The 19,183-nt window shown below is 48.3% G+C and overlaps 1 protein-coding gene across 10 annotated transcripts in view; it reads left to right on the forward strand.

The window, feature by feature from the left end:
• sox6 (SRY-box transcription factor 6) overlaps positions 1-19,183 on the forward strand; it is a 642,359-nt gene that overhangs the window by 418,336 nt on the left and 204,840 nt on the right. The window lies entirely within an intron of this gene.

Here is a 19,183-nt window from a genome sequence, read left to right on the forward strand (position 1 = left end):
TCAAGATGTGGCAATTAATCTCTTTCACCTTAGCTGTTTCCCTTTGCCACATGTCAAATCTAACCTTCGTTAGGTCTAAAGGGCATTGCCTTGAACAACCACAATGGACATCAGCTTAAAATATTCACCACAATGGACATTAGCTTAAAAAGAGGCACAGGGAAATGCAGATGCTGGCATCTTGGGCAAGACCCAAAGTGCTGGAGGAACTCAGCAGGCCGGGCAGCATCTGCGGAGTGAATGGACAGGTAATGTTTCGGGTCAGGAACCTTCTTCAGACTGATGAAGCGTTGCCTATCCAGTTCCTCCACAAACGCTGCCTGGCCTGCTGTGTAACTCCAGCACTTTGTAAAATATTCACCAGTTGATCTGCCTGGACTACATTAGTGACAATTTGGTCCAGGCTTTTGTCTGAAAAAGCTCCTTGTTATTTTGGTAACACCACAAATACAAAGAAAGCTCCACAGCTTCTTGTCTCTTTGATTCCATTTTCTTTTAAGCCTCTCCTTTTTGTTCCTCAATGAATACTTGTGCAAACCTTTCTACTTGCCTGAACTTCCGTGAAGCTCAGCACCAGCCAAGTAAAGCAGCTCAATTGAATGTACCTCCTCAATCACCCTAAACAATCATTCCCTCCACTACTGGTGCAGTGTCTGCAGTGTGTATCATCGACATATGGTTATTGACCGAGTTACTCTAACACCACCTCTACGGTTGCCAACTGTCCCGTATTAGCTGGGACATCCCGTATTGGGCTAAATTAGTTTGTCCCATACGGGGCCACCCTTGTCCCGTATTAGGCCCGTGGGGCACCGTAGGCCCGTACACTGTAGGCCCAGACACAGTAAGCCCGGGGGCCGCTCTAGGCCCGGACAGTGTAGGCCCGGACAGTGTAGGTCCAGACAATGTAGGCCCGGAGGCCCGGGCGCCGCCTAACGGAGGTTGCGGCTACCATTGGTGGAGCGGGAGCACGTGGCCACTGGCTGGGTGAGGTCACATGGGGCGTGGGCGGTAACATCACCTATTATCCCTTATTTGGGAGTGGGAAAGTTGTCAACCCTAACCACCACCAAGGCCCATGAGGACAAGGGCAGCAAGTTATCACATTTTGTGCTTATTCAAGATTATGTTGCCCATTGTCCAAAGCACCAAGTCCCATCCATCCATCAATCCATCCACCTTTGTGATTGGTGGCTATTGTTTAACCAATGTTTCGTTGGCATCCATGCCTTCAATAGGAACATTGTGTTGACCAACTCTAATACTGTTATCCTTTCTAAAACTCTTCAAGGACCCAATGTTCTTCCAGTTCTTATCTCTTTATTATCCTTTCTCTTAGTTTAGTTTAGATTTGTTTAGTGTAGTTTAGATACTGCATGGAAGTAGGCCCTTTGGCCCACTGAGTCCACGCTGTCCATCGATACTCATTTACACTAGTTCTATGTTATCCCACTTTCTCATCCTTACACACTCGGGGCAATTTACAGAGGGCCGATTATCCCACAAACCACGCACATCTTTGGGATATGGGAGGAAACCGACGCACCCGGAGGAAACCCATGTGGTCACAGGGAGAACGTGCAAACTCCACTCAGACTGCTGCCGAGGACAGGATTGAACGCGGGTCTCTGGTGCAGTGAGGTGGTGGCTCTACCAGCTGTGCCACTGTGCCACCCCCACTCTAATCATTCCTCCGCAGGCAACCATGCGTTCAATTGCCGAGACCTTAACACTTGCACTTTACTCTCTAAAACCCTCCCTGTTTTATCACTTTGTCCTCCATCTAGACTCTACTGGTGACAGAATGTTGCCTGGATTAGGGGCATTGGTTATGGGGGAGGTTGCACACACTCGGAATGCTTTCTCTGGAATGCTGGAGGTTGTGGGGAGACCTGGTAGAAGTAAAATTAAATGATGAGAGTCACAGATAGGGTAGACAGTCAGAACCTTTTTCCCCTTGGATAGAAATGTCAAAGCGTAGAGACCATACCTTTAAGGTGATAGGGGCAAATTTAAAGGACGAGTTTTTTACATTTTACACTGTGGGTGATGGGTGCCTGGAACGCACTGCCAGGGGTGGTGGTGGAGGCAGATACAATAGTGTTGTTGAAGAGACACTCAGGGTCTCCGGCGCTGCATTCGCTGTAAGACAGCAACTCTACCGCTGCGCCACCGTGCTGCCTGTGTATAGTCTTTCCACTGACACAACAAAACACTTTTCACCGTAGCTCGGTATGTGTGATGATAAACTAAACTAAACTAAACTAAACTAAACTAAAATAAAATAAAATAAAGTAAAGTAAAATATGGATCGTGCAGATAGACAAGATCAATTGATCTTGGCATCATGTTGAGCATAGACATTGTGGGCCGAAGGGCCTGTTCCTGTGCTGTACTGCTCTATGTTATGAAGAAGACAATGTGCCCAAGGCATCGTCATTGGAGTGCGAGAAATGATTTTATAACATGAGCAAGAGTCTTAAGTCAAAGATCGAAGGCAGTTTAGCCAAGCAGTCACCTTAACCCCATTGCCACAAACAGAAGTGAACCAGTGAACAGTGAGCATCAGAGGATATCAGAGCACTGGAGAAGTTGTTCAAAGGATGGTTTATGCCTTGGAAGTACAAGTATATGTTCAGTACAAAGCTTTGTCCCCGAGCTTTAATGCAGATACTGAAGGAGAATAAAGCCACAGCGTATCTCGTGGTGAAGTAAGTAGATATAAATCTGCCAGCCTTGAAGATGTTGGCCCTTTGAGGAAGAAAAGGGCCAACATTTGCGAAAATTGAACGAAGAAGACGCAGACGTCCAAAATATATTTCCAAGTCCTGGCTAAAGTCATTCATTTACAAGAAACCTAATGTTTGTCACCTATTCCATTATTTGAGCTGCACCGAGCGATGGAAGGCCCCGCGGCTGCGCCGGGCGCTGAACCGTTCCGCGGCCGCGCCGCTGGGCGATGGAAGGCCCCGCGGCCGAGCCGCACCGAGCGCTGAAACGTCCCGCGGCCGTACCGGGTGATGGACGGCCCCGCGGCCGAGCTGCGCCCCGGGGAAGAGACCTAATAAAATAAAGGGCAGTACCCATGATGGAGTGGGCAGTGTGTGGTGGGGAGGGCAGTACCCATGATGGAGCGGGCAGTGTGTGGTGGGGAGGGCAGTGTTTGGTGGGGAGGGCAGTGCCCATGATGGAGCGGGCACTGTGTGGTGGGGAGGTCAGTACCCGTGATGGAGCGGGCACTCCCCACCACACACTGTAATCTCCTTTGTTGCTGGGCATTTGTGCTGATGAACACATGTCAATATTTACGGGGTAAAGGCAGGAGAATGGAATTGAGATGGAAAAATAGATCAGCCATGATCGAATAACGGAGCAGACATTAGGCCGAATGGGCTCATTCTTCTCCTTTGTCTTATGGTCTTATAAATACATATTTTAAGATGTAAAGTCATCTCTTCAGCAACTGGTCATCTGTTCTCCTTTGCTAGAATTGGGTGAACTGTTTCAGCCAGGGTGGAAGACACAAAAAGCTGGAGTAACAGCGGGTCAGGCAGCATCTGTGGAGAAAGGTAATAGGTGACATTTCGGATCGAGACCCTTCTTCAGACTGAAAGTCAGGGGAAAGGGAAATGAGAGATATAGATGGTGATAGAACAAATAAATGAAAGATATGCAAAATAGTAGCAATGAAAAGGAAACAGGCCATTGCTAGCTGTGGGCTAGGTGAAAACAAGTTATAGACAATGAGACTCAACAAGATGTCTTGAAAAGTACAACGACTTGGGTGTGGGAGGGATAGAGAGAGAGAGTGGATGCAGGAGTTACTCGAAGCTAGAGAAATCCAAAGTCACCCACTTGCTGACCAAGCAAAATATGAGGTGCTGTCCCTCCAATTTGCTTTTGGCCTCATTCTGACAATGGAGGAGGCCCAGGACAGAAAGGTCCGTGTGGAAATGGGAGGGGGAGTTAAAGGGTGCGTTGTCATCTGGAATTTGCTCTGGTCTCCCACGAAAAATGTAGCAGGGCAGGTTTTGTTTAATGGCTATGCAAGGAACTGCAGATGCTGGTTTAGAAAAAACAACACGAAGTGCTGAGGTAACTCAGCGGGTCAGGCAGCATCTGTGGAGAACATGGATCGGTGACGTTTCACAGGGTGCTGGAGTAACTCAGTGGGTCAGGCAGCATCTCTGGAGAACATGGATAGGTGATGTTTCACAGGGTGCTGGAGTAACTCAGCGGGTCAGGCAGCATCTTTGGAGAACTTGGATCGGTGATGTTTCGGGTTGGGAACCTTATATTCTGCATGGGTAGCTCACAACCTCATGATATGGATGTTGAATTCTCCAATTTCAGGTCACCAACAAACCACCCCCATCACTTTTGTCTTTCCTATCTTCCCTGTGCCACACCTGGATTCACACCCATTTATTTCCTTCCTCCTCCCCCCTCTCCCCCCTCCCCCCTCCTCACCCCCACCCCACCCCCACCCCTTCCATCTCAATTCCTTCCTCTGGCTTCACAATTCACACCCCTTCCTTATCTCACACTTTTTATCTCTTAATCTCTGACCTTTGTCCAGCCACTTATATATATTAAAAAACACCTCTCTTTCACTTTCTTCCTCCCACCCCTGCCATCACGATTTTTCTGAAGAAGGGTCTGAAACGTCACCTATCCATGTTCTCCAGAGATGCTGCCTGACCCGCTGAGTTACTCCAGCACTCTGTGAAACGTCACCTATCCATGGCCTCCAGAGATGCTGCCTGACCCACTGAGTTACTCCAGCACTCTGTGAAACGTCACCTATCCATGTCCTCCGGAGATGCTGCCTGACCCGCTGAGTTACTCCAGCACTCTGTGAAACGTCACCTATCCATGTTCTCCAGAGATGCTGCCTGACCCGCTGAGTTACTCCAGCACTTTGTGTCCTTCTTTGTAAATCAGCATCTGAAGATCCTTGTGTATAATCTCCAGGGATGTTGCCTGGCCCACTGAGTTACTCTGGCATTTTGTGTCACGTTCTGTTTCATTTTACTTCAGGCTGGAAATCAAAGAAATTACCTTTTAGTGAAACTGCAACAAAATCATCCAGTTTAAGCGTTTGTGAGTCTCGTTATGTTAGGACTGAACAAAGATCTTCCAAAGGCTGCTTTCCTCAACCTTGCTTTTGTTTATTGGTTGATGTTACCTACATGGAACAAAGCACTGGGGAGCCACAGGAAGCAAGTTGGTAAAGGGACCATATACGATGTAGTATATTGCACTGTCATGCAGCCTTCAGCTGGGTGAGATGTGTTTTTTGAGTAATTTACATAGAAATATAGAAAATAGGTGTAGGCCATTTGGCCCTTCAAGCCAGCCCTGCCATTCAATATGATCATAATAATAATAATAATAATACATTTTATTTATATAGCGCTTTTCATATACTCAAAGATGCTTTACAGAGATTTTGAGAACATAGGGGAAATGAATAAATAGATAAATAAGTAAATAAATAAATGAACAGAGAAAGGAGACAGAAGGTGAGTTGACCTTCAGTGGTTGAAGGCAGTACTGAACAGGTGAGACTTCAGCGATGTTTTGAATGTGGTGAGTGTGGGGGAGTCTCTAACGGTTTGGGGTAGTGAGTTCCATAGGGTGGGAGCAGCGATGGAGAAAGCCCTGTCCCCCCAGGATCTGAGTTTCCCGTTCCTGCTTTCCCCCCATATCCCTTGATTCCGTTAGTCCTAAGTGCTAAATCTAACTCTCTCTTGAAAACATCCAGAGAATTGGCCTCCACTGCCTTCTGTGGCAGAGAATTCCACAGATTCACAACTCTCTGACTGAGGATGGTGTGTTGGATATGGAGGCTGGTGAGGACCTGGGAATTTTCTCCCTCTTCCGAATGGGACGGGGGTGGGGGGTGGGGGGGACAGAGAGAGAGTTCCACAGATTCACAACTCCCTGTCTGAAAAAGTTTTTCCTCATCTCTGTCCTAAATGGCCCCTGGTTCTGGACTCCCCCAATATGGGGAACATTTTTCCTGCATCTAGCCTGTCCAATCCCTGAAGAATTTTATATGTTTCTTTAAGATCCCCTCTCATCCTTCTAAATTCCAGTGAATATAAGCCCAGTTGATCCATTCTTTAAATTTCTTTCAACTAAAATAGAGTGCCTTTCAGAAATTACTTTAAAATATTTGCCTAACACCAAGAACTGTACTTAATGTTGATTTAAATCAAGCATCAATTGCTCTGTTCTCATTATTTTCACTTCTCCAATAATGTAGGCAAGGTCTTCGTGAAGGTATCTTATATTTAAGATTTCTTAAAAGTTTATTTTCCACTTTTTGAGAACTTTAATTAGTGAAACGAGACTACTACTGAAGAAGGGTCCTGACCCGAAACGTCACCTCGTTGTAGAGTCACAGAGTCATACAGAGTGGAATCAGGCCCAACTTGCCTATACCAAACAACATGTCCATCTACACTAGTCCCACCAGTCTGCGTTTGGCCCATATCGCTCGAAACTTGTACTGTCCATGCACCTGTCTAAATGCTTCTTTACCTTCCTGATTTACCTCCTGCGGCAGCTCGTTCCATACACCTACCATCCCTTGTGTATAAAAAGTAATCTCTCAGGTTCCTTATACGTCTTTCTCTCCTCACCTTAAGCCTCTGTCTTCTGGTTCTTGATTCCCCTACTCTGGGCAAGGGACCTATCCATGTTCTCCAGAGATGCTGCCAGACCTGCTGAGTTACTCCAGCACTCTGTGAAACGTCACCTATCCATGTTCTCCAGAGATGCTGCCTGACCCGATGAGTTACTCCAGCACTCTGTGAAACGTCACCTATCCATGTTCTCCACAGATGCTGCCTGACCCGCTGAAATACTCCAGCACTTTGTGTCCTTTTACTGGTGAAAAAAACATCACACGGATATAATTCTGTACAAAAACGATATGCTGGACCCAACTTTAATAGAAGCTAAGAAGTTGTATGACATCTTTTTGAAATTGGTTATAATTAATTTGTACAAACCTTCCTATTTATATACTTTTGAATATCATTAAATTGTCTAATTGTAATTGCCTTTTTGATATTCTAATTATTATGTTTTATAATTTAATATTTCACTTTGTAGGGTGCCTGAGGCAAGGATATCAGTCAGGCAATTAAAAGATTAGGTATGATTGATTTAACCTGTTGGTCTTACAAATAACCACATCTCGGCAAACAGAGAGACTACTATTAGGAAGTACAAGTTACAGTGTGAGAAAACTAATTCCTAAACATCAGAGGATATTAGTATTGTACTGTGCACTGCACTGAAACATAATGCGAGGCACAAGAAACTGGAGATGTGGAATAAGTGTGAAGAAGGGTCCCAAGAATGTGGCGTCACAGGTAGATAAGGTGGGCAAAAGACTTTTGGCACATTGGCCTTCATCAGTCAGAGTACAGAGTATAGAAGTTGGGAGGTCATGTTGCAGTTATACAAGATGTTGGTGAGGTCACACTTGTATTGTGTTCAGTTCTGGGCACCACGTTTTCGGAAAGATATTGTCAAGAAATTGTGGAGAGAGACACAAAATGCTGGAGTAACTCAGCAGGACAGGCATCATCTCTGGAATGAAGGAATGGGTGGCGTTTCGGTTCGAGGCCCTTCTTCACACCGGGTACAGAGAAGATTAACCAGGATTTTGCCAGGACAGAGTCATTTGCCCAGAGAACCAGAGGACTTTGGTTTAAGGTGAGGGGGGAAAGATTTAATAGGAACCTGAGGGGTAAATATTTTACACAAAGGGTGATGCGTGTATGGCACAAGCTGCTGGTGGAAGTAGTTGAGTTGAGGCAGGTAGTTTCCCAACGTTTAAGAAACATTTAGACAGATACATGGATAGGATAGGTTTAGAGGGATATGGGCCAAACGCAGGCATGTGGGACTAGTGTAGCTGGGGCATGTTGGTTGGCATGGGCAAGTTGGGCCGAATGGCCTGATTCCCACTGTTTGACTATATCGTCTCCGCCACCTCTCTGTCACATAATTTATCTTTCATTTTTAGTTCTCATGGTTTTCTTTCCAAGATGCTGCCTAACCTGCCATCATTTTTTGCTTCTTTTCAAGCTCTATATAAAGATTGGGAGTAAGGTCTTGGCCAATTCCAAAGATGTCAGGTGAAAATAGGGTGGCACAGTGGTTCAGCGGTAGAGCTGCTGCCTCATAGCATCAGAGACCCGGGTTCCTGACCTCGATCCTGATCTCGGGTGCTGTCTGCGTGGAGTTTGCCCGTTCTCCCAGTGACCGCATGGGTTTCCTCCGGGTGCTCCGGTTTCCTCCCACATCCCAAAGATGTGCGGGTTTGTGGATGAATTTGCCCTCTGTAAATTGCCCCAGTGTGTAGGGAGTGGTTGAGAAAGTGGGATAACATAGAACCAGTGTGAACGGGTGATCGATGGTTGGCGTGGACTCGATGGGCCGAAGGGCCTGTTTCCATGCAGTTTCTTTAAACTAAATGAAATTAAACTAAAATAAACTAAACTAAACTAAACTACTGCCACCTCAGATGCCAAAGAATGAACAAAAACAAGCGACGGATCTTGGAACGTCTGTATACTTTCGCTCCACATTAAGTAGCACACTGGCGCTCCAGTATGTTTATATAAATGATCTTAGATTGTGATTGAACAAATAAGGGCAGCATTGGAGGCTCTGAGTACGTAAACAATGGTCATCACCAAATGAATTCCAACGTATCGGCCATGGACACTGGGTAGAGTTTCCCTGGGGAGGAGGTGGAAAGACCAAGCTGATTAGTCACGTCACTTTTCAACCAAGGAACTGGAGCGTTGCTGAAAAGATATGAGTTATGTGACGTACTCACTTGCTTTATCAGTAGGTGTGCTGACCAAGTGAGAGGTCTCGGCTAGAAGAAGCATTTGGACAGGTACATGGATAGGACAGGTTTAAAGGGATCCTAGACCAAGTGAACCCGTTGGGCCCAAACCTCTCCTTCCCCACCCCTCCCCCCTCCCCTCTCTACCCCCCTCTCCTCCCCTTACAGCGCCAGAGACCTAGGCTTGACCCTGACCTCAGTTGCTGTCTGTGTGGAGTTTGCATGTGTCCTGTGACTGCGTGGGATTCCTCTGGATATTTTGGTTTCCTCCCATAAAGACGTGCAGGTTTGTAGGTTAATTTGGCCCTGAAAATTGCCCCTAGTGTGTAGAGAGGGAATGAGAAAGTGGGATAACATCGAACTAGTGTGAACGTGTGATCCATAGTCAGCATGGACTCGGTGGGCCGAAGGGCCTGTTTCCATGCTGTATTCCTATACTGTTCTAAAGTAAATGGACTGTGGGCTGAAGGGCCTGTTTCCATGCTGTATCACTGTACTAAAGTAAATGGATTGTGGGCTGAAGGGCCTATTTCCATGCTGTATCACTATACAGTACTAAAGTAAATGGACTGTGGGCTGAAGGGCCTGTTTCCATGCTGTATCACTGTACTAAAGTAAATGGATTGTGGGCTGAAGGGCCTATTTCCATGCTGTATCACTATACAGTACTAAAGTAAATGGACTGTGGGCTGAAGGGCCTGTTTCCATGCTGTATCTATAAAGTTAACTAACTGGAGGAGTTGGGCCGAAGGGCCTGCTTCGGTGCTGTACGACGCTATGAGGATTGCTGGTTAAATAATAAAGGCTGTCCCTTTTGGTTGTAAGGTAGCCGAGGGTTCTTTTAGTGTGGGCAGGCAGCAGTCAGGTTTAATCGTGTGTTTTCATGCCTGTCTGTGTGTATCAATCAAGGGGAGTGGGGAATCTGGAGATGGTATCTCGTGTACAAACCACAAAGTAAAAAGAGACACAGCCTGGCGGCTCTCCAAGCCACGAAACCCGACGTAAACTGGAGCAAGGTGCGTACGAGGCTACGGCTTCGGCTTGGGCTTCGTTTTAACTGCTGTTCTGGCATCCTCCTCAGGGTAAAGACATTGGCTTTGACATGAAAATCAAAGCAATCAAATGGGATCTGAAAGAATACAGCACTGGGAGAGTTGCCACAAACTTAATTATTAACTAACCCTGGATATCGGTCAAACAAAAGAGCAGGCATTGCAAAGAAATATAGAACAAATTGGGACACATTTCCATTGTGAGATATTTATAGCAGAATCACTCTGTTGTTTTACTGTGGATCATCAAATTAAGTGATAGTCTCCATGTGATATCTCTCTCTCTGCATGAATATATTGATTTGTTTTTGCGGAAAAAATGATGAATAATTATGACTGACCGATGCTAAGCGATAGTTGATGGACTAGCATCTGAAGAAGTGTAGGAAGGAACTGCAGATATTAGTTTGCACCGAAGATTGACACAAAATGCTGGAGTAACTCAGTGGTTCAGGCAGCATCTCTGGAGAAAAGGAATATGAACAAGGTAACTCAGTGGTTCAGGCATAGGGGTGCCAACTATCTCATTCCCAAATACGGGACAAGGTGACGTCACCGCCCCGCGCCCCACGTGACCTCACCCAGCCAGCGGCCACGTGCTCCCGTTCCACCAATGATGACCGCCCGGGCCTCCGGACCTACACTGTCCGGACCTACAGCGTCCGGGCCTACAGTGTCCAGACCTACAGTGTCCGGACCAACGGTGTCCAGACCTACACTGTCCGGACCTACAGTGTTCAGACCTACAGTGTCCAGACCTACACTGTCTGGACCTACAGTGTCCAGACCTACACTGTCTGGACCTACAGTGTCCAGACCTACACTGTCTGGACCTACACTGTCCAGACCTACAGCCCGGGCCTAATACGGGACAAACCAATTTAGCCCAAAATACGGGATGTCAGGCAGCACCTCTGTAAAAAAGGAATATGAACAGTCTGAAGATGGGTCTTGATCTGAAGCGTCACCTATTCCCTTTCTCCAGAGATGCTGTCCGACCTGCTGAGTTACTCCAGCTTTTTATGTCTATCTTCAGTCTGAAGAAGTGTCCTGACCCGGAACGTCTATCCATTGGGCGGCACAGTGGCACAGCGGGTAGAGCCACTGCCTCATGGCGCCAGAGACCCAGGTTCAATACTGACCTCGGGTGCTGTCTGTGCAGAGTTTGCATGTTCTGCCTGTGACTGCATGCGTTTCCTCCGGGCGCTCCGCTTACCTCCAACGTACACAAGACGTGCTGGTCTGTTAATTATATATCCATCTTCAAATTGGCGGAGTGGAGTGGATCAGAAAGTGGGATAACATGGATCTAGTGTGAGTGGTGATCGATGGTTGGCGTGGGCTCGATGGGCTGCAGGGCCTGTTTCCATGCTGGTTCTCTTAACTAATCAACTATCGATGTCCTCCAGAGATGCTGCCTGATTCATTGAGTTACTCCAGCACTTTGTGCTTTTTCTTTGTAAACTACCATCTGCAGTTCCTTGTCTTCAGCAGTTAATGCTGAGAGGAATGTAAATATAATCTTGAGTTAATGATGCTCGTGAATAGCATTGGTGGGGAGACCAGGGATGTGAAATCTCAGGTGTGCCTCTTTGAGGGACTCTCTAGTGGTGTTCAGGCCAGGGATTTGATTTACAAAAGAGAACATTTGGGGATTATTGGAGAGTTTGTACGTCAGTGGGACTTTAATTCCTCAAACAATCTTCCAATTCCGTGCAAGGTTCTCAGTCGCATTATATTACCAATACTTTATTGCTTCATTTAAGCAGACACATTGCTGGGGTTAGGTTTCAGATCCAGTCCTCATTTAATTAAATTTTTGGAACTTTTCCCCCGCCATTTTCTTCTCACCTTTCCTGAGTCATCGACCAAACCTCTTAACTCATGCATTGTTCTGTTCAGGTGATGAAGTGTGTTGGTAGATTGCTTGATATTGGAGTAAGGGGATCTAGAGGGTAGAGCAGCTGCCTCTCAGCACCAGAGACCCCTGGTTGGATCCTGACCTCGGGTGCTCAGGTCTTTGTGTGGAGTTTGCACGCCCTCCCCGTGACCGTGTGGGATTTCTTCGGTTGCTCCAGTTTCCTCCCACAACCCAAAGACGTGCGGGTTTGTCGGTTAATTGGCCCTCTGTTAATTGCCCCTAGTGTGTAGGGAGAGGATGGAAAAGTGGGATAACATGGAACCAGCGTGAACGGGTGATCGATGGCCTGTGTGGACTCAATGGGCCACAGGGCCTATTCCCATGCTGAATCTCAAATCTAAACTAAACTAACAGAGTGCTTGCCAACATTATCTCTTCAACACTCCAAGGCTAGAGGACAGAAATCAACTGAATATAACTCATTTTTATTAGGTTACTAGACCAAGTTGACTCGTTCTGCCCAAACCTCTCCTGCATTGGTGCAGCACCCTCTCTCCCCCCCCTCCCCTCGCACTCTCCCCTCCCCTCCTCCCCCCCTCTCCCCTCCCTCCCCCTCCATCCTCCCTCCCCCTCCATCCTCCCTCCCCTCCCTCCCGCCCCCCCTCCACCCCCTCCCCCCCTCCACCCCCTCCCCTCCCCCTTCCCCTCCCCCCCAATCCATTCCCCTCAATCCCCCCTTATCCTCCCTCCTCACTCCCTCCCCCCCTTCCCTCCACCCCCTCCCTCCCTCCCTCCCCCCTCCCTCCTAAGGAGATAGATTTAAACTTTAAAATGTGAATACCTTTACAAATATAACACCGATTTCAATGGCTTCTTCCATTAGCACCAAAGGGATGACGGTGAGTAAGGTGGGCCTAAACTTGTCGCGCTACCATGTACCGTTTTGGCTGTAGTTCAGGAACAAACAAACGAGATTTTTAGTATATAGAGAGTCCAAAACATGCTACCAGTTTGTGCAAATCTGAACCATCCCCTCCACAGCTACAACCGCAGGAGGTATAAAACCTGTCCCAACACACCTCCATCGCCTCCATCCAGGGACCCCAGCAGTCTTTCCAGGTGCGTGGCACTGCGGTAGAGTTGCTGCCTTACAGCAAATGCAGCGCCGGAGACCCGGGTTCCATCCCGACTATGGGTGCTCTCTGTACGGAGTTTGTACGTTCTCCCCGTGACCTGCGTGGGTTTTCTCCGAGATCTTCGGTTTCCTCCCACACTCTAAAGACGTACAGGTATGTAGGTTAATTGGCTTGGTAAATGTTAAAATTGTCCCTCGTGGGTGTGGATAGTGTTAATGTGTGGGGATCGCTGGTCGCTGCGGACCCGGTGGGCCGAAGGGCCTGTTTCTGCGCTGTATCTCTAAACTAAACTAAACTAAACCTCCTCTAACCTCATCTGCTGCATCTGGTGCTCCCGATGTTGTCTCCTGTACGTCAGTGAGACCAAACATAGACAAGGCGACTGAGCACTCACCTCCTACTATCATGCCCCTCTTCCCCACGCACCTGTCTCCTTCCATCCATACCCCCCACACTGGCTTTACAGTTCACTCTCCTTCTTTCCTTATCTGGCACCCTTTTGTTTCCTGCTCACCTGCAGCTTCTGTCACTTATAGGGTGGGGAGGTCAGTGCCCGTGATGGAGCGGGCAGTGTGTGGTGGGGAGGGCAGTGTGTGGTGGGGAGAGGGGTCAGTGCCCGTGATGGAGTGGGCAGTGTGTGGTGGGGTGGTCAGTGCCCGTGATGGAGTGGGCAGTGTGTGGTGGGGAGGGCAGTGCCTTTGATGGAGTGGGCAGTGTGTGGTGGGGAGGGCAGTGTGTGGTGGGGAGGTCCGTACCCGTGATGGAGTGGGCAGTGTGTGGTGGGGAGGTCAGTGCCCGTGATGGAGCTGGCAGTGTGTGGTGGGGAGGTCAGTGCCCGTGATGGAGTGGGCAGTGTGTGGTGGGGAGGGCAGTGTGTGGTGGGGAGAGGGGTCAGTGCCCGTGATGGAGTGGGCAGTGTGTGGTGGGGAGGGCAGTGCCTGTGATGGAGTGGGCAGTGTGTGGTGGGGAGGTCAGTGCCCGTGATGGAGTGGGCAGTGTGTGGTGGGGAGGGCAGTGTGTGGTGGGGAGGTCAGTACCCGTGATGGAGTGGGCAGTGTGTGGTGGGGAGGTCAGTGCCCGTGATGGAGCTGGCAGTGTGTGGTGGGGAGGTCTGTGCCCGTGATGGACCATGATAGCGTTCGATGAGCAGGTGGGATTTAGATTGTTGCTCTCCGAGAGGACTTTCAACAACAACAGCTATTACAGTGTCCTTGCACACACAGACACTCAACAAGCTGTTTCTCTTCAATTTGACATTTTCTTTCGCTTGTAAAAACGTTCTGCCTGTTTTGCTCAAGCCAAATTGCTTTTATGTTTCATGCTAATCCCCCCACACCCCCATAACTTTGTTAGACAACAGGATGAAGGGGAGGGAAAAGGATAAACAAGACGTGCTGGAGTAACTCAGCGGGTCAGGCAGCATCTGTGGAGAACATGGATAGGTGACGTTCTGGGTTTTGACCCTTCTTCAGGCAGGATGTAGTCTGGCAAGTGATAGGTGGATACTGGTGAAGGGAAGAGGGTGGGTTGATTGGCAGATGGTTGAACAAAAGCCAGAGATGAAAAGACAAACAATGTGAGATGAGGAGTTAAGGAGGGAACAGTGGTGAATCATGAAGCCAGAGGAAAGGAACAGGTAGAAAGGGGAAGGGGGGAAATGGGTGCAAGCAGAGGTGGGGTACCGGGGGTTTAAGGATGATGGGGATGTTTGTATGAAGGAACTGCAGATGCTGGTTTACACCAAAGGTAGACACAAAATGCTGGAGTAACTCAGTGGGCCAGGTAGCATCTCTGGTGAAAAGGAATAGGTGATGTTTTGGGTCAAGATCCTTCTTTAGACTGAGAGTCAGGGGAGAGGGAAACCAGAGGTATGAAAAGGTACAGACCAAATCAGAGCCGGCACCGATGACCCAGGAAAGGTGGAGCCCACAATGGTCCAATGTTGGCTGTGGAAGAGGTGATAACTAAGGGATATATGGATGTGAACGGTGGAACTGGCAGGATGACTGGGGTGGGGGAGGAACCGAGAGAGAGAGGAAGCAAGGGTTACTTGAAATTAGAGAAGTCAATGTTCATACCGCTGGGGTGTAAGGTGCCCAAGCAAAATATGAGGTGCTGTCCCTCCAATTTGCGTTGGGCCTCACTCTGACAGTGGAGGAGGCCCAGGACAGAAAGGTCAGTGTGGGAATGGGAGAGGGAGTTAAAATGTTTGGCAACCGGGAGATGGAGGTCAGTTACCTAAACACTGGAGAGTTGAAAGGCTGTCCTTGTTGATGGCTGGAGGCTGCTGGAAGTTGGACACAAACTTTCCATGAGCACCTTCTCATGCGAGCAGCTCCATAAGTGGCCAGTCTGAATATGTTGCTCTCTCGGCATGCCTCTGTCTACCATGCATTATAATGCCGAACAATTGCCGCATTTATAAACTGTTACTTCACTGAATATGGGGTAGCAACGTACCCTAACCTCGACAATAGCTATCTGATACTGCCACAGAAAGAATTCCAGTGTTCGTTTCTTTTGATATATCAAAAAAAAACAATGAAATTAGTCAGAATGGCTCAACAGCCCTGACTAAAAGGGATGATAAGATAATACAGTTCTTTGTGATGTTTTTTTTATGCTCAAATCTTTTATCTTTATTATTAACTTGGGACCCATCAAAGAGGAACAAAAACATATTTTATAAACTATGTGCTTCCAATGGAGGGGGGAGGTGAGGGTGGGTGGAGTGAGAGGAAGTGAATACAATCCCATTGCCACCCGACACAAAATTAAAGGCTTTTATCTTTTGTCGAGCTTCGAGTGGATCAGGCTTTTCTTTTTGCTGTTTCCTGCTAGTGTTTTGTTTTGGTTGACTTTTGCTGCCCTTTTACAGATGCTACTTGTGGCATTTTGGGGAAAAAAGGCAGAATCAAAAGCAAAGTGGGAGCAGAGGTGGATGTTAAATGCCAAGCCCCTCCCCTCCCCCCCCCCTCCCCACTCCGAGGTGAGACAGCACGGCCCACCATGGCTGTGTGCTGTTCCGTTGTCACCGAGTCAACCCTGACCCGCGCGCACATCTAATGTCTCTCCACCGCTCCTTCTTAAATGGAGAAAGCTCGCACTCTGCCAAGAACCGGCCAAAGTGAAAATATGCAGCTGTTTATCAAAGTACTTACATTTGATAATATTTGCCTGTTGTCCAGCTGACGGAAGCCAAAATAATTGTACATTCTTTCATCCTTTGAGGGAACAGTCTAGGGTGTGTTTGTTGCTTCTGGAACATTCATTTAATCAGCAGAAAAGGGCGGCACAGTGGTGCAGCGGTAGAGTTGCTGCCTCACAGCGACAGAGACCTGGGCTCCATCATGACCACGGGTGCTGTGTGGAGTTTGCATGTTCTCCCTGTGATCGCGTGGGTTTTCTCCGGGTGTTCCGGTTTCCTCCCACATCCCCAAAGACGTACAGGTTTGTAGGTTAACCGGCCCTCTGTAAAACTGCCCAGTGTGTAGAATAGTGCTGGTGTACGGGGTGATCGCTGGTCAGGGTGGACTCAGTGGGCCGAAGGGCCTGTTTGCCCGTTGCATCTCTGTACAATCACTCCTGAGTCCTTGCCCTCTGCGGTAGGCATCCTTTTGGCTGTTCTCAACTATTCCAAATCTTATTCGAGAACCAGAGGACATAGGTTTAAGGTGAGGGAGTAAAGAATTAATATGACCATGAGTGGTAACTTTATCACACAGAGGGAGGTGGGTGTATGGTACGAGCTGCTGGAGGAGGTAGTTGAGGCAGGTACTATCATAACGTTTAAGAAACATTTAGGTACATGGATAGGACAGGTTTAGAGGGATAAGGGCCAAACGCGGGCAGGTGGGACGAGTGTAGATGTTGGCCAGTGTGGGCAAGTTGGGCCGAAGGGCCTGTTTCCGTGCTGTATCACTCTGTGACTGTGTGACAGAGCTGTATTTGCCAAAGTGCAGTTGGGAGCACTGTGTTAGTGAAGTGCTACACAGAGTGGGTTACCAATATCATTTGGCAATGGCGAGCCGGAAGGGGAAGGAACACCATACTACATCTCACGGAGATGTGAGAGGAAGGCTCTGAAGCATATGGAGCAGTGGGTCTGCCAAGGGTCACGGCAACAGGGAAGTGGGGCGCAGAGAGAATCACTATCACCCTATGAATATTATCACCATCGCAGAGCCACACTGAAAGATTCACCATGTTCTATGTCAGAATGCCTTTGGTCTGTGTTTGTGATCCCAGCAGATTGTCTCTGCAATGGTAGCTTGTGCCAAGTGTGCTGCGTTTGGTCTCTCTCTGTTTTCTGCTTCAATTTAATTGGCAGATGGGTGCATCGTCCCTGTGTGTCTTTCCCCATCAGGTCAGGCTAGATTGATTTTATGGGCAGCCAGCTCTCTTCTCTGCACTGACACCTCCTCTGCCATCCAGCAAGCATCTTGCAATCTGGTGCAAGGCTGGGAGATGGAAGCCGGTGATATTCTCAGCCTGCACCTTCCCATCTCAGGCTCCCTGAGTCAGTGCAGCCTTTATCAAGGAAGGAATGAGAGCAAAGTAGAACTCTAGTATTATTACAACGTGTCTTAATGGCTTAAATCCAGCACCGAGATTTAATGGGCAGCACAGTGGTGCAGCAGGTAGAGCTGCACCACTGTGCCAGAGACCCGGGTTCCATCCTGACTACTGGTGCTGTCTGTGTGTGGAGTTTGCACTTTCTCCCAGTGACCACGTGGGTTTCCTCCCACATCCCAAAGACATGCGGGTTTCAAAGTTAATTGTCCCTCTGTAAATTGCCCCCAGTGTGCAGGGAGTGGATGAGGAAGTGGGATAACATAGAACTAGTGTGAACGGGCGATCACTGGTCGGCGTGGACTCGGTGGGCTGAAGGGCCTGTTTCCGTGCTGCATCTCTAAAGTGAAACTAAAAAATTAGAATGAATTTAAGAAATGTACATTAGTGTGAGAATGGAGAGTTTACCAACAAGTGAATGGACTTGCTTTGGTATATGTGCACACCAACAGTTAAAATGTCTCCATGGATAGCGAAACAGAGTTAACCTTTCACATTAGAGTACATCAAACAAAATATTGGCAGCACAGTGATGTAGCAGTAGAGCTGCTACCTTGCAGCACAAGCTACAGGTAGAGTTACAGGGAGAATGTGCAAACTCTGTACAGACAGCACCTGGGTGTCTGGCGCTGTAAGGTAGTAGCTCTACCTCTGCACCACTGTGCCCACATTTGGTCCATATCCCTCTATACCTATTCTGTCCATGTACCTGTCCAAATGTATTTTAAATGTTGTTATAGTACCTGCCTCAACTACCTGTCCTCTGGCAGCTCGTTCCATTTACCCACCACCCTCCTGTGGAAAGTTGCCCCTCAGGTTCTTATTAAATCATTCCCCACTAGGGTTTAGATTTAGATTTAGAGATACAGCGCAGAAATAGGCCCTTCGGCCCACCGGGTCCGCGCCGCCCAGCGATCCCCGCACACTAACATTATCCTACACCCACGAGGGACAATTTTTACATTTGCCCAGCCAATTAACCTACATACCTGTACATCTTTGGAGTTGCCAACTGTCCCGTATTAGCCGGGACATTCCTTATTTTGGGCTAAATTGGTTTGTCCCGTACGGGACCGCCCTTGTCCCGTATTGGGCCCGGACGGCGCTGTAGGCCGGACACTATAGGCCCGGACACTGTAGGCCTGGACACTGTATGCCTGGACACTGTAGGCTCGGACACTGTAGGCCCGGACACTGTATGCCTGGACACTGTCGGCCCGTACACTGTAGGCCTGGACACTGTAGGCCCAGACACTGTAGGCCCGGACTCTGTATGCCTGGACACTGTATGCCTGGACACTGTAGGCCCGGACACTGTAGCCCGAGGGCTGCTGTGGTCCCAGACAGTGCAAGCCCGGGCGCCGCCTAACGGAGGTTACGTAGCAACCTGCCTCCCGGCCCGGGCGGCCGCCAATGGTGGAGCGGGAGCACGAGGCCGCTGGCTGGGTGAGGTCACGTGGGGTGCGGGGCGGTGACATCATCTTGTCCCGTATTTGGGAGTGAGGAAGTTGACAACTCTATTCCCCACTCACCTTAAACCAATGCCCTCTGATACTTGATTCCTCTGCCGTGGGTGAAAAAGATTTTAAGATCTCTCCATGTCTTTTTTTAATTTGTTCTATCTCTCTCTCACATTTTTCTCTCTGCATTTAATACTGTACTCTTCAATTCTGCTCAACCTCTG

Source organism: Rhinoraja longicauda, chromosome 18 (genome assembly GCF_053455715.1).
Source record: "Rhinoraja longicauda isolate Sanriku21f chromosome 18, sRhiLon1.1, whole genome shotgun sequence".
Taxonomy (NCBI): Eukaryota; Metazoa; Chordata; class Chondrichthyes; order Rajiformes; family Arhynchobatidae; genus Rhinoraja; species Rhinoraja longicauda.